The 15,596-nt window shown below is 48.8% G+C and overlaps 1 protein-coding gene across 1 annotated transcript in view; it reads left to right on the plus strand.

Moving 5' to 3' along the window:
- Positions 1–14,520: 14,520 nt before the first annotated feature.
- FARP2 (FERM, ARH/RhoGEF and pleckstrin domain protein 2) overlaps positions 14,521–15,596 on the plus strand; it is a 238,283-nt gene continuing 237,207 nt past the window's right edge. The window contains exon 1 of the mRNA XM_063919260.1: positions 14,521–14,651. The gene's annotated coding sequence lies outside the window, so the exon portion shown is untranslated. The remainder of the gene's footprint in view (positions 14,652–15,596) is intronic.

The raw sequence follows: 15,596 nt of genomic DNA on the forward strand, positions 1-15,596 counted from the left end.
GCCGCGCAGCCGCAGTTCCGACCCGTTCGCACCACAGCAAAGAACCGCTGCGTGCGTACAGGTCGGAATGACCCCCAAGGTTTTGCCAAAATGCTAACAAATTTGCTGCTGCAATCAACTCTGAATTAGTATCTAAGACTTGAGACTGGTATGTCCAAACTAGTACCTATATATTACTCAACACACAGCAACCTGGGAACCACGTAACAAATTGGAAATTAAAGCGTCTGCAGCCATGACAGAGAGCAGTACAGAAAGAATGGAACTTATTACAACAATAGGAGACTCGTTTGGAAAAAAAAAAAAAAGAGCTGGAGAACCTTAATTTATGGGGCAATAAACATAACTGTAAACTAAAACGGACAGTACAGATGTGTCCACTTACATCTAGCCTGCACATTAAACAGCCCTTCTATTCACACCATGCCGTGGTGTGACTTGCTGGTAGCATCAAATGTCTTATCGTGCGGCCATTAAAAGGCATTTTATCTGCAAACAGATGCCAATAGGATGCATACGCAGCTTTTGCTGATTAAAAGGATATGCGGCATGCCTATATTCTGTGTGTGCCTGCATATGAAATGCTAGAAAACACTATAATGCAGCATTTCATATGCCTCGGCCGCAGACAGAATACAGGCAAGCTGCATATTATTTTACTCAGCAGAGTCTGCTTGTGTGTCTTATTTACATAATGGTGCGAACACGACTCATTTCAGCTACAAAAACTATCGGAGCTGCACGGGACCTGTCAGCTCACTCACACAATGCATCTCCCGCTGCATGGCCTATTGAGGCTAGATGTATGCGGACACGATAGCCTGACCTGTCTGGTTAGTGGGAAACCGAATAATGCCGGATACCTGTGTGTTGTTCTCCGTCATAGGGATGAGTTGTAGCTGACAAGCTTCTATGGAGCCCCCTCTTTCCCCTGTCATCAGCATTAGGGGCCCCCTCCCCCTTGTCATTAGTGCTGGGAGCCCCCCTGTCATCAGCAGTGGGAGCCACTTCCCCCGTCATCAGCACTGGGAGCACCCTCCCACCCCTGTCATTAGCGCTGGGAGCCCCCTGCCTCCTTTGTCATTAGCGCTGGGAGCCCCCTTTCCACCCTGTCACACACGCCGGTAGCTTCTTTCCGAATGGCAGTGTAAGACAATCCGTTATTGTATGCCCCTGTGTGGCCTGGCGCATCTCCCGTAGGAGACTGTGTTTGACGTATACCCGCTCGCTATTTTTACCTCTAGTTCATCGACTTCCAAGATGGTGATGCGGATGTTACTTTTAGGAATTGGCACCTCCATGGTATTCTATTAATACATCAGTTTTTAGACAAAGACTATGGGGGATATTCAATTATCCGCAAATTCGCGGCAATTTTTCGCCCAAATTTTTTTCGCGGCAATCGGCCGAAAATTGCCGCGAAAACGCTCCGTTTTTCAATTTTTCGCAAATTCGCGGCAATTTTTCGCCCGAAATTTTTCGCGGCAATCGGCCGAAAATTGCCGCGAAAACGCTCCATTTTTCGACCTATTCAATTCCGACCGGGTTTCACGTGAAAATTCTTGCAGTGAAAAGTGCAGGTGAAAATGGGGAAATCAGCCTGTACCCCAAAAAATGCTAAACTAACATAGGAAAACAGAAGAGAAGTGTGTTAGAGATCACATTAGAGAGTTTTTGGGGACTTAAATTGTGTGAAATGGCGGTTATATGCATTTTTTTTTTAAATGCAAAAAAATGATAGAAAGCAAGTTTTTTTGAGCAAAATAAATGCTCTCATTAAATTTGGGGTACATGAAAATGGGTATAAGTATATATTTGGGTCATTTTAGGGTACTTTAAAAAAAAGTGGAAACAGGCCGATTACTCCCATCTGCAAGCCTAAAAAACACCTGTCCCACTCATAAAGCACCCCAATATACCTGTCCCATACCTTGAACCCCAATTTCCATCACTTTTTACTTTTTCACCCCAAAAATGACATGTCATTATTGGCCAATTAAAAATAATTAAAAACTTCAACGTGCCTAATTAGTCATAAAGGGGGGTGTCCCAGGAGTTCTGTACCATATCCAAACATTTTTACCTTAAAATAGTGACTTTTCCCAACTTTTCACCTGCTTCAGAGAAGGTGAAGTGAAATTAGTGAAAACATGATCACCGATAAATTTTCCAGGATAATTGAATAGGCTGTAATTGGATTTCACGTGAAAAGTCCGTTATCACTGCTAATTGAATATGGCCCTATGCCTCTGTTCTCACCCTGCCCAGACTTAAAGACTCATTTTCTGATGATCATTTTCAACTATTTGCCTACTTTCAAACCCGCAGTTATATTTTGAAACTACCGACTGAGCTTCTATCAGCTGATAGGATTAACCCTTTAACTGTTTTAATACTATATCGTAAGGGTGGACCTCTTTCCACTTCGTTATTGTATGATCAGATTAGAATAAAGCTTGATCTTTCCAATGTTACCACAGGCCTCACCAAATGGCAGGATTCCTTCCCTGGCCTTTCATTACAGGCTATAATCAAATCCTCGATTTTATCAAACAAAACGAGTTTTATGGTAAGAACTTACCCTTGTTAAAACTCTTTCTGCGAGGTGCACTGGGCTCCACAAGTCTGGACAATGGGGCGTGTAGAGTAGGATCTTGATCCGAGGCACCAACAGGCTCAAAGCTTTGACTGTTCCCAGAATGCACAGCGCCGCCTCCTATATCACCCCGCCTCCCAGCACAGGAGCTCAGTTTAGTTAACCAGCCCAATGCAGTAGCAGGAAAAGAGACGACACCACACTCTCACGACAAGAGAAGTGTCAGCGGCTAATGCCATATCAACGCAAAGAAGCGTCAGGGTGGGTGCCTTGTGGAGCCCAGTGTACCTCGCAGAAAGAGTTTTAACAAGGGTAAGTTCTTACCATAAAACTCATTTTCTGCTGCGGGGTACACTGGGCTCCACAAGTCTGGACAATGGGGATGTCCTAAAGCAGTTCTTTATGGGAGGGGACGCACTGTAGCGGGCACAAGAACCCGGCGTCCAAAGGAAGTATCCTGTGAAGCGGCAGTATCGAATGCATAGAACCTTATGAACGTGTTCCCGGAGGACACGTAGCCGCCTTGCACAATTGATCAAGGGTCACACCACGTTGGGCCGCCCAAGAAGGTCCAACAGACCGAGTAGAATGGGCCGTAATGTGAACAGGAGCTGACAGACCAGCCTTCACATAAACATGTGCAATCACCATTCTAATCCACCTGGCCAGGGTCTGCTTGTGAGCAGGCCAGCCACGTTTGTGAAATCCAAACAAAACAAACAGAGAATCAGACTTTCGAATAGAAGCAGTTCTCTTCACATAGATACGGAGAGCCCGTACCACATCAAAAGACCGCTCTTTGGGAGACAAATCAGGAGAGACAAAAGCTGGAACCACAATCTCCTGATTAAGGTGGAACGAAGAAACCACCTTAGGTAAATATCCGGGACGAGTCCTAAGAACCGCCCGGTCACGGTGAAAAATCAGATATGGGGAACTACAAGACAAGGCACCCAAATCCGACACTCTTCTAGCAGAGGCAATAGCCAGCAAGAACACCACCTTAAGGGAAAGCCACTTAAGGTCAGCTGAACCAAGAGGTTCAAATGGCTCCTGCAACGCCTGCAAAACCACCGACAAGTCCCAAGGAGCCACAGGCGGGACATAGGGAGGTTGGATACGCAACACACCCTGAGTGAAAGTATGAACATCAGGTAAAGTCGCAATTTTTCTCTGAAACCACACCGACAAGGGCAGAAATATGAACCTTGAGGGAGGCCAGACGCAGGCCTAAATCTAGGCTCTGCTGTAGAAAAGCCAAAAGTTTGGCTGTACTAAACTTGGAAGCGTCATAATGGTTAGATGCGCACCAAACAAAGTAGGAATGCCAGACCCGATGGTAAATCCGAGCAGAGGCCGGTTTCCCGGCCCGCAACATAGTTTTAATGACCTCTTCAGAAAAACCCTTAGCTCTTAAGACGGAAGCTTCAAGAGCCACGCCGTCAAAGATAGCCGGGCTAGGTCCTGGTAGACACAGGGGCCCTGAACGAGGAGGTCTGAGCGTTGTGGAAGTAGAAGTGGACGCTCTGACGATAGGCCTTGCAGGTCTGAGAACCAGTGCCGTCTGGGCCACACCGGAGCTATGAGAAGCAGATTTCTTTTTTCTTGCTTGAACTTCCCAATTACCCTGGGCAGGAGTGACACCGGAGGGAACACGTACGGCAGCCGAAACCTCCACGGCACTGCCAGCGCATCCATGAATGCTGCTTGAGGATCCCTTGTCCTTGCTCCGAAGACCGGAACCTTGTGATTGTGTCGAGACGCCATCAGATCCACATCTGGAAGACCCCACCTTTCCACGAGGAGTTGAAACACTTCTGGATGAAGGCCCCACTCGCCGGCATGCACGTCCTGACGACTGAGAAAGTCCGCTTCCCAATTCAGGACTCCCGGAATGAATATTGCCGATATTGCCGGTAGATGGCGTTCTGCCCAACGTAGAATCCGTGAGGCTTCCTTCATTGCCAAACGTAGTACAGGACGGTTCTGAATCAAATGCTGGGCTAGGTTCAACGCATTGAAGACCGCCCGCAATTCCAGAATGTTGATCGAGAGGAGAGATTTCGCCTTGGTCCACCGACCCTGCAAAGAGTGCTGCTCCAGCACCGCGCCCCAACCTCTTAGACTGGCATCTGTCGTCAATAGGACCCAGTTTGATATCCAGAAGGGACAGCCTCTGCACAATTGTCGGTCCTGGAGCCACCAGAGCAGCGACAGACGGACCTCCGGAGTCAAAGAGATCATTTGAGACCTGATCTGGTGTGGCAGGCCGTCCCACTTGGCTACAATCAGCTTCTGGAGGGGGCGAGAATGGAATTGAGCATACTCCACCATGTCGAATGCTGATACCATGAGGCCCAGCACCTGCATTGCCGAATGTATCGACACTTGCGGACGAGAAAGGAAGCAACGAATCCTGTCCTGAAGTTTCAGGACTTTCTCCTGAGACAAGAACAACCTCTGGTTGTGAGTGTCCAACAGCGCTCCCAGATGCACCATGCTCTGAGCAGGGACCAGGGAGGATTTCTTCCAGTTGATGAGCCACCCGTGGGCTTGTAGAAACCGGACAGTCATATCTAAATGACGCAGGAGAAGATCTGGGGAATTTGCCAGGATTAACAAGTCATCCAGATACGGCAGTATCCTGACCCCTTGACGGCGGAGTACCACCGTCATCACCGCCATAACTTTGGTGAAGACTATCGGAGCCATTCTTAAACCAAAAGGTAACGCCCGAAACTGGTAATGGAGGTTGCCAATAGCGAACCTCAGGTATTGTTGATGGGACACTGCTATAGGAATATGCAGGTAAGCATCCTGTATGTCCAGGGAGACCATGTAGTCCCCAGGTTCCAAGGCCAGAACTATAGAGCGAAGGGTTTCCATACGGAACTTGGAAACCTTCACAAACTTGTTCAGTGCCTTGAGGTTGAGAATGGGCCGGGAGGACCCATTCGGTTTCGGGACTAGAAAAAGCGGAGAATAGTACCCCCGGCCCCTCTGAGCAAGAGGCACCTGTACTACGACTCCTGTATCCAGGAGAGTCTGTACCACTGAATGCAGAGTGTTTGCCTTTGTCTGGTCCGACGGGACGTCTGTCTGGCAAAATCGATGAGGGGGTCGGTTTTTGAAGGCTATGGCGTAACTTCGAGTGACGACTTCCTGTACCCAGGCATCTGAAGTGGTCTTCAACCATTCCTGGGTATACCCTAGAAGCTGGCCCCCCACCCTGGGATCCCCCAGGGGGAGGCCCGCCCCGTCATGCGGCAGGCTTATTGGTCTTGGCTGCTGGCTGACGGGCAGCCCAGGCTCTTTTGGGCTTCGGCTTCGGCTTACCAGGTTTGGAAGTGCGGGCCTGCTTATGGTACGCCTGACCTTTTGCTTTACCTGAAGGACGAAAGGGGCGAAAGGACATGCCTTTGGCCTTCGACACAGAAGGAGCTGTATTAGGCAGACAGGCAGTTTTGGCAGTAGCCAAGTCAGCCACTATCTTATTTAAGTCCTCCCCAAACAGATTATACCCCTTGAAAGGGAGTACTTCCAAGGTTTTTCTAGAGTTTAGATCCACAGACCAGGATCTCAGCCACAATATCCTGCGAGCCAGGACTGACACAATAGAGGCCTTGGCTGCTAGGATACCGGCATCAGAAGCCGCCTCTTTAATATAGCGAGAAGCTGTGACAATATATGACAAGCATTGTCTAGCATGGTCAGAGGAGATTTCAGCTTCTAACTCCAAGGTCCATGCTTCAATAGCCTCTGCCGCCCATGTAGCTGCAATAGTGGGCCTTTGTGCAGCACTCGTGAGGGTGTAAATCGCTTTTAGACAACCCTCGACACGTTTATCCGTAGGCTCTTTTAGAGACCACCTTCCTAGCCACATGTGAGTCTACTGGAGGAGGCGTTTCCCAATTCTTAGACAGCTCTGGCGCGAGGGGATAGCGAGCCAGCATCTTCTTTTGAGGCACAAACTTCGTACCCGGGCTTTGCCAGGGTTCCTGACGTATATCCACTAGGTGGTCAGAGTGAGGTAAAACTTGTTTAATCACCTTCTGACGCTTGAACCTATCTGGTTTCTTAGGAGAAACGGATGGCTCGGGATCATCCATAATCTGCAGAATTAACTTAATAGCCTCCAAAAGATCAGGAACATCCACATGTGAACTACCCTCCCCATCAGCCGTATCTGAGTCAGAACCTGTGGGGTCAGTGTATGTGCTGTTTTCATCAGACGAGGTGTCAGTGACAGCAGTGGATTGTGAGGAGACGAGCGATGGTCAGACTTTTTAGTAGTCAGGGACTGGTTCAACTTCTTTAATTGAGCAGATAAATCGTCCACCCACAGCGGGTTAGCTGCAGGGACCACATACGGTTGTACCGGCATTGGGGGTCCCATAGGGGGTGTTAGTTTATGAACTAGCGTATGCAGAAGCGTGGAAAAAGCGGCCCACGGAGGGTCAGTATGTGCCTCCGTTGCCACAGTCCCACTGGGGGGGCAAGGAGCCCCCAGAACCAGAGCCCACAGCTGCTATATTCTCCCCATATGTGCCTGTGGCTTCAGCAACACCAGCAGTGTGTTCCGCCCCAGAACCGTTACCCTCAGAAGCAGACATGATATAATGGGTGGTCTTCTGTATGCCGAATGTCAGGATACCGGCGCACAGGATACCGGCGCACAGTATACCGGCGCCAGAATCCCGACACCCGGCATACCGACAACTATTCTCCCTCGTGAGGGTCCACGACCCCCCTGGAGGGAGAAAAAAATAGTGTGGCACGCGTAGCGTGCCACCGAGCCCGCAAGGGGCTCCTTTGCGCTCGCCACGCTGTCGGTATGCCGGCGGTAGGGCTCCCGGCGCCGGTATGCTGGTCGCCGGGAGCCCGAGCACCGGCATACCGTACGACACCCGATATAACTTGCAGTATGAGGTAACACAGTACAATTATCAGCAGCACTATATCTCTAAACCCAAACCCCTGCGCAGTGTAGTCAGCACCAGCAGAGATAAAGGAGAGATATGGTGACTAAATCACAGAGAAAAATACGTAATACAGTATATGTTTGTGAAAATCCTATATTAGATAAAACCTGACGCACCAAGCCCCCTCAGGTTATAGAATATAGGGATAGCAAGTTGAGTGAAAGACACGAGATGGGCACCACTCAGCTATCAATGCACACACAAATAGTCACAGTTTGTACAATGCAGAGGTTATTACTAACAATAATACTGCACTGGACTAGCTTACACAGCTATAAAGTCAATAGATATAACACTACACAGTAAGAAACTGGATGTATATCACAGGGTAATTGTACTATAAACCCCCTGACTAAATGCACTCTTTCTTACTAACACTGACTAAAAAGGCAGGTAGAATACTTAAGTGTCATGCAGGGGCGTCAGAACGTTTTTTGGTTGGGGAGAGCAAGATAAAATCTCAGTTTGGCGCCCCTTGCTCCTGGCCACCTTAGGCACCTTAAGTCTCTTGCTTCTGTATGGAACGCTATGGAGCAGCTGGGAGTTGCCCCTTGTACACATTACACCTGGTAGAGCCCCTTATACACATTATGCCAGGTAGAAACTACTACACACATTACGCCTGGTAGAGCCCATTATACACATTACGCCTGGTAGAGCCACTTCTACACATTATGCCTGGTAGAGCCCCTATACACATTATGCCTGGTAGAGCCCATTATGCACATCTGCTAGGTAGAGCGCCTCCTCCTTAGTGCTACTCTCCCTACTCCTTCCCCACAGCCAGCAGCTATGCTGCTGTTACCTCTGCTGTTACGCGCAGCACGTCTCCGCAGAGCGCAGTCACTGTAGGATTACGAGGTGGGGGGTGGAGCACATGGGGAAGCAGTGCCAGATTAAGGCCATGGGGTCCCGGGGCACTTCAGACAGTAGGGCCTCTAATAAAGAGCAGGCAGATTAAATATATATATATATATATATATATATGTACATTCACATACATACAGTGGTGGTCATTCTGAGTTGATCGCTAGCTGCATTTGTTTGCAGCGCAGCGATCAGGCTAAAAAATGGCAGTTCTGCGCATGCGTATGTGCATTCGTTGGGCCCGTCACGTACGGGCACAATGAACGATGTAGTTTTGCACAGGGTCTAGCGATGCTTTTCAGTCGCACTGCTGGCCGCAGAGTGATTGACATGAAGTGGGCATTTCTGGGTGGCAACTGACCATTTTCAGGGAGTGTTGAAAAAAACGCAGGCGTGCCAGGAAAAACGCAGGCGTGGCTGGGCGAACGCTGGGCGGGTTTGTGACGTCAAATCCGGAACTGAACAGTCTGAAGTGATCGCAAGCGCTGAGTAGGTATTGAGCTACTCTGAAACGACACAAAAAATTTTTGTAGCCGCTTTGCGATCCTTTCGTTCGCACTTCTGCTAAGCTAAGATACACTCCCAGTGGGAGGCGGCATAGCGTTTGCATGGCTGCTAAAAACAGCTAGCGAGCGATCAACTCGGAATGACCCCCAGTATGCCTTCAGGGTCCCGGCAGCCGTAATATCGACACCGGAGTCCCGCCAGCCGCAAGAATACCGACACTGGATTCCTAAAGAGATCAGGATCCAGACGAAGATACAGTATCCCGACAGCCAGGATCCCGAAGGTAAATATGAACTTCTGGGTTAGGCTTAGCGTGCGGGAGCGGTTATTAAGTTTAGGCACACGCCAGAGGGGTTAGGGCTAGCCTGCAGAGAAGGGTTAGGCACTATGGGGGGAGGGCTGGGTTTAGGCTGTGGGAAGAGGGGGGGGGGGTTAGGTTTAGGCACCATCTGGGAGAGGTTAGGGGGTATGGGAGGGTGGTTAGGGTGCCCTGTGCACCCGTCTGCATTGCCGCGATCGGGATGCCGACATCGGTATACTTATCGCCGGCATCCCGACCGCCGGCTTTTCATACTGAACCCATATTATATGTATTTATCTCTCTCTCTATATATATATGTGATAGCCGGGCAGCGGCCGGTCCATCAGTCATTTTTAAAAGCATTGCACACCAGGCCATGTCATCACATATGCAAGAAGTTTATTCACAGTTCAGACAGGGTTATCACGACAGTAACATTTAACTCCTTGTGCTCCTCTCCAGCGCAATATTCATATGGGTTACATCAACTTACATCTCCTTTCATTTGCTTCACGGGCAATAACAGCATTTACAGTGATGTGACATCATTACAGTACAGTACATACCAGCGCAGTCTCTGGGAATCAGTAGTGCGGCTTTCGCAAACTGAAATTCATTTTAGTGTGCTCTCCCCCATTCGCTAGGGGCTCTCTCTAAACGGGATCTCATGTACACGTTACTGGGGGCCTTCTGCCAAACGTGGTTCCTACCACTCACCCAGCTCGTCCTATCCCGCAGACTCACACCTCCCGTCCTGCTTCTTGGGTACCCCTGAAGGTCCTTTGTTCCTGGTTCCTTCCACTGTACTCTGCATACTGTGGCTCTCACACTGCACTCTCCATCTCTCACTGAAGCTGCTGGCTCTCCCTCTCTTCATAGCAACACCCACACGCTGCTCTTCTTTCCATCATGCCAGGGACTGTGGAGTGCCATTCTTGTTCCACAGTCCCCAGCCTGCGTTTCTCCTGGACACTTAGCCTGTGCCTTCCATCCTCAGTCCTCAGCTCACACTGCACTGTCCTGTGCTTTGTTCCTTCTTCTAAAATCCCCCTGCACTTCCTGTCCTAACCCCCTACATGTGGCAGGGTCTGCTAGAACTGGTTTGGGGCCATAAAACTCCCCCACTCACTGATAAGAATTAAAAGGCTTTTGGAACTTTCCAATATCTCTTGTCTACTAACATTCCAGTATGCCACATACACCCCTGCTAAAATCTTGCGTGTCCCCACGCAATATAACTAATTAACTATGAGCTTGCAAAAAGTCTAGCAAGGAACAGTCTCTTATACTCTACAGCAAGGTCAAAACATAACACACAATAAACAAGCATAATTGAAGTATACATCATACACAATATAACAATCACATGAGCAAAAAAACATGGCATGCAAACACACAATATAACAATCACATGAGCAGAAAAACATGGCATGCAAAACATCACATGAAATACAAATCACATATACTGCTGCCTATTTCCTGTGAATTACAGTCCTGGGTCACAGATGATCATGAATGTTCCAACATCTTCTGGCAATTGTGCCAAACACTTAGAACCTGCCCGTGCCGGCCCTTGTCTCCCCCAGTTCGCTGGGTCAAAAGAGATAGGTGGCTTTCATGGGCCCCTCCCAATAAAGTTTTCCCCAAATTGTCAAATAAATCTTCGGTACCGATCCTGTTCGTGACGCCAAATTGTGGTAGCCGGGCAGCGGCCGGTCCATCAGTCATTTTTAAAAGCATTGCACACCAGGCCATGTCATCACATAAGCAAGCAGTTTATTCACAGTTCAGACAGGGTTATCACGACAGTAACATTTAACTCCTTGTGCTCCTCTCCAGCGCAATATTCATATGGGTTACATCAACTTACATCTCCTTTCATTTGCTTCACGGGCAATAACAGCATTTACAGTGATGTGACATCATTACAGTACAGTACATACCAGCGCAGTCTCTGGGAATCAGTAGTGCGGCTTTCGCAAACTGAAATTCATTTTAGTGTGCTCTCCCCCATTCGCTAGGGGCTCTCTCTAAACGGGATCTCATGTACACGTTACTGGGGGCCTTCCGCCAAACGTGGTTCCTACCACTCACCCAGCTCGTCCTATCCCGCAGACTCACACCTCCCGTCCTGCTTCTTGGGTACCCCTGAAGGTCCTTTGTTCCTGGTTCCTTCCACTGTACTCTGCATACTGTGGCTCTCACACTGCACTCTCCATCTCTCACTGAAGCTGCTGGCTCTCCCTCTCTTCATAGCAACACCCACACGCTGGTCTTCTTTCCATCATGCCAGGGACTGTGGAGTGCCATTCTTGTTCCACAGTCCCCAGCCTGCGTTTCTTCTGGACACTTAGCCTGTGCCTTCCATCCTCAGTCCTCAGCTCACACTGCACTGTCCTGTGCTTTGTTCCTTCTTCTAAAATCCCCCTGCACTTCCTGTCCTAACCCCCTACATGTGGCAGGGTTTGCTAGAACTGGTTTGGGGCCATAAAACTCCCCCACTCACTGATAAGAATTAAAAGGCTTTTGGAACTTTCCAATATCTCTTGTCTACTAACATTCCAGTATGCCACATATATATGTACATATATATATACTGTACATATATACATATATATATATACACTCACACATTTATATTTATATATTTACACATATATAGCTTCGTATGTATGTATATATATATATATATATATATATATATATATATATACATATATATGTAAATAATACTGTCAGCCTTACTTTTACTTTTTATTGTTCTGGCTCTCCAAGCAGCACACGCACCCAAACGCCGCTGGATCCTGGCTCCAGAATCCACATGCTGCCTTCCCTGCAGCCTGCGCCCTCAGCCAATAGCTGAGCGGCAGGCTGCTTCATTGATACATTATTGGACAGCTGAGCCGTCGCTCAGCTGTCCCGTCTGTGGCTGTGCTCTCTGCTGCCTGCGGCTAGCTGGCTGCTTATGCAGTGGGGACGGGAGAGCGCAAACCCCCCTTCCCCCCCCCCGCTCCTTAATCTGGTACTTTGGGGAAGGCAGCTTCAGCGCTGCCCGCCGTGTAAAGTAATAGTACAGCAGCGCGGGTAGCGCTGAAGCTGGCCGCTGTGTTGGCGCCTCTGGTGTTTTGGGGGGAGCGAGCTGCCCCCTTGCCCCCCCCCAATCCGACGCCCCTGGTGTCATGTAAAGTCACAGCACTGACAACCAGGCGGCTTTACATAGGAGGATTTGCCCAAACAGTCCCAGGAACAATGAGCTGAGGAGTAATGGCGCCGCAGACACTGACAGGGAGTGAGGAAAGACAGAGATGCAGCTCCAGGGGGGGAACACTTGCTGGAAATGGTGCCCTGGGGCTGGGGGAGGGGCTTCAGGTCTAAGCCTTATCCCCCTTGCTGGCAAAACCACCGGGTACTGTGGGCGATATTAAAATCGGTTTTAAGAGAAAACTTGACCTGCGCCCATGCCCTGGTGATCTATTGGGATCGCCTGTATCCACAGTGTCCACCGCCAGCGCGCACGGCCCACCTCCCACTGACCGCGCCGGATCGCAATAAAGACCGGGTCCCGTGAGCGGGACCCACTTACCACCTCCCGAAGAGCGGCCACGCGATCCTGGAGAGCCCCAGCCGTGTGTGCCTAACGTGAAGTAAACCGGAGCCTCCGCTGTAGGTACCCGGCAACCAGGGCTCGGGAGTGCACAGCGCCGCTGGGGAGAGCTGGAGCTGCAGCAGAGAATGTCAGAAGACATTTACCACCGCTGCTGCCCTTGAAGTCTTCACTTTTTACCTCATAAAAAGCTTTTCTTAGGGCTGCCTGGAGCAGCCCCTCTGTTAAGTGCCTGCTTACTGCAGCACCAACTGACAAACTGAGCTCCTGTGCTGGGAGGCGGGGTTATAGAGGAGGTGGCGCTGTGCATTCTGGGAACAGTCAAAGCTTTGAGCCTGTTGGTGCCTCGGATCAAGATCCTACTCTACACCCCATTGTCCAGACTTGTGGAGCCCAGTGTACCCCGCAGCAGAAAAAATCATAAGCGTGCGCAGACGCGCCGCTTCAGACTTCCCCCTCCGCTGGGTATCGAACTACCTACACACACCCCTTGCTCTGGACATAAGACTGCTCACCTGGGCCGCCCAGGTAAACAGACTATGTCCTAGATGAGGGGGTAGACCAACCATAATGCGGCGGAGGGGGGAAAGTCTGGAGCGGCACTCCCATGTCTGTGTCTGCACACACCTATGGTGTATGTATAGAGTTGTACAAGTGGCGATAGCTATACTGTGTGGGAATCTGTGTGAGTGAGGTGAGCTGTATGTGTATGTATTTATATATAAATTTAGATGGTGCTCAGAGTTGGTATATGTCCTAGGGTCCTGTGGGGGGTCTTTACCCAGCTCTATTCAGTCTCCACAAAATTCACCCCACTTAGGGCTATAACAAACGCCCCAGAGAACACCGCCAGTACCGCCCACCATATGGCACCTGACTACTTGGTGGGAGGAGGGGGGCACCAAACGCTATCTGGCTGGAGCCCGGCGGCAACAGACTTCGTTGTCTCCAGTAGTTCCGCACCTGGTATGGGGTCAACCTTTTAACTGTCTATCTAAACCACCTCCCGATTAAGAAGCGAACTTCAGCAATGTTACTAGCAATAAGCATCCTGCAATCAAAACTAGAAAAGTAGCACTGTATATGTTATGAGTCAGTGTTAAAAATAATGTTAAAACGGTTTCCAGTAAAAAATAAAATAAAAATCCTTCTTGGAAGACAGCGCTGCTCAAATAAACCAGACATAAAATATAAATCGTATCTGAGGGTCATTGTCTTTATATAGTTTATCACAGAATATTATCAATGCAGAGTTTTAGGACGCTATAGTATTTCCTAAAACACCTATAAAACGTAATTTAAACGCTTTAGATTGTGACATCTATCAGTAAAATTATGAAGAAATGTATTGCATCGTTTGCCCACAACAAGCATGGCGCCCGATGTTCCAGTCTTGTGTACTGTATCCCTTGGTGACCTCCGATCCCAGCAGTCTTGCCCTGTTCGTCTCCTTCTAGCCAATCACAGCTAAGTAACCTACCATCTGGGCGTAATCAACCAATGAGAAAAGTTTGGAAAAGTTGTATCGCTGACGTCACCACCAAATCGGCTCTACTCTACCGTGGATTACAGGATTTGTCAATCATCGCCTATGCCCCTCCCACATTACTCCGAGCACGCAGCAATAGGATAGCGAAGGCTTAGCTCCACCCGCTTTCTACACCTAACGACACACCCATCCTCCAGGCCGTGCCTCCTGACGGTGGAGTGGCCAATCCTGAGTGTTAACCGTTAGTGTCGGTTGGAGTCTCGGTAGAGAGAGGCGAGAGCAGTGGCGGCTGCTGGGAACCCTCGGTAGGTGTGGCCTGACAATCGCCTTATCTGGGCAGCAGAGTGCTAGGATCTATGTATCTATCTATCTATCTATCTATCTATCTATCTATCTATCTATCTATCTATCTATCTATCTATCTATCGCACTTGTGTACTTGTTCCCGTGTCCTGCATATGGAGAGAACATGGAATGCTCCGTATATACAGTGTTCCATACACAGCTGTTGTATTGGAACAGTGTTGATGCTGTGCTGTATATAGTAATTTCAGTTTTGCATGTAATTCTTGTGGTTGTAGGGTTATTGGGGCAGATGTATCAAGCCTGGAGAAGTCATAAAGAAGTGATAAAGCGGTGATAAGTGCAATGTGATAACGCACCAGCCAATCAGCTCCAATATGTTAATTGACAGTTATGAGCTGATTGGCTGGTGTGTTATCACCGTATACTTATCACTGCTTTATATCCTACCAAGGCTTAATACATCTGCCCCAATGTTTGTAATGTGTTTTTTTTCCATGAGATGTACCTATAAGAAGTAAATTGGAATTGGCATGATATTACTTTATCAGTGTTAGGATTTACATCTAATCCCAGGCTAGGTTTGTATACACACAGGACTGGAGTAGCTGGACTGTATGTAAAGATTTTGTGACTGTCTTTTCCGTGTTCAGCCTTGCAATTCAGTTCACGTTGCACATTTCAAAGTTCATTGACTTAATGCTAAACTACTGCTTGGGATCTATTCCACTATCTTCTAACACTAACCCCAACGTTAAACGGGATATAGTCAGTTTACCGGCTGTAGGAATCCTGGCCTTCAGAAGACGGACGCCGGAATCCTGACACCCGACGATACATCGACAGCCGGATTCCTCACACTGGCCCGTTATTCCCACTCTGTTGGTGGATCCACGCCACCAACCAAGTGGAAATAGAACCTGTGGCGAGCGTAGCAAGCCACCGCC

The sequence above is a fragment of the Pseudophryne corroboree genome, chromosome 4, assembly GCF_028390025.1.
Source record: "Pseudophryne corroboree isolate aPseCor3 chromosome 4, aPseCor3.hap2, whole genome shotgun sequence".
Classification (NCBI taxonomy): domain Eukaryota; kingdom Metazoa; phylum Chordata; class Amphibia; order Anura; family Myobatrachidae; genus Pseudophryne; species Pseudophryne corroboree.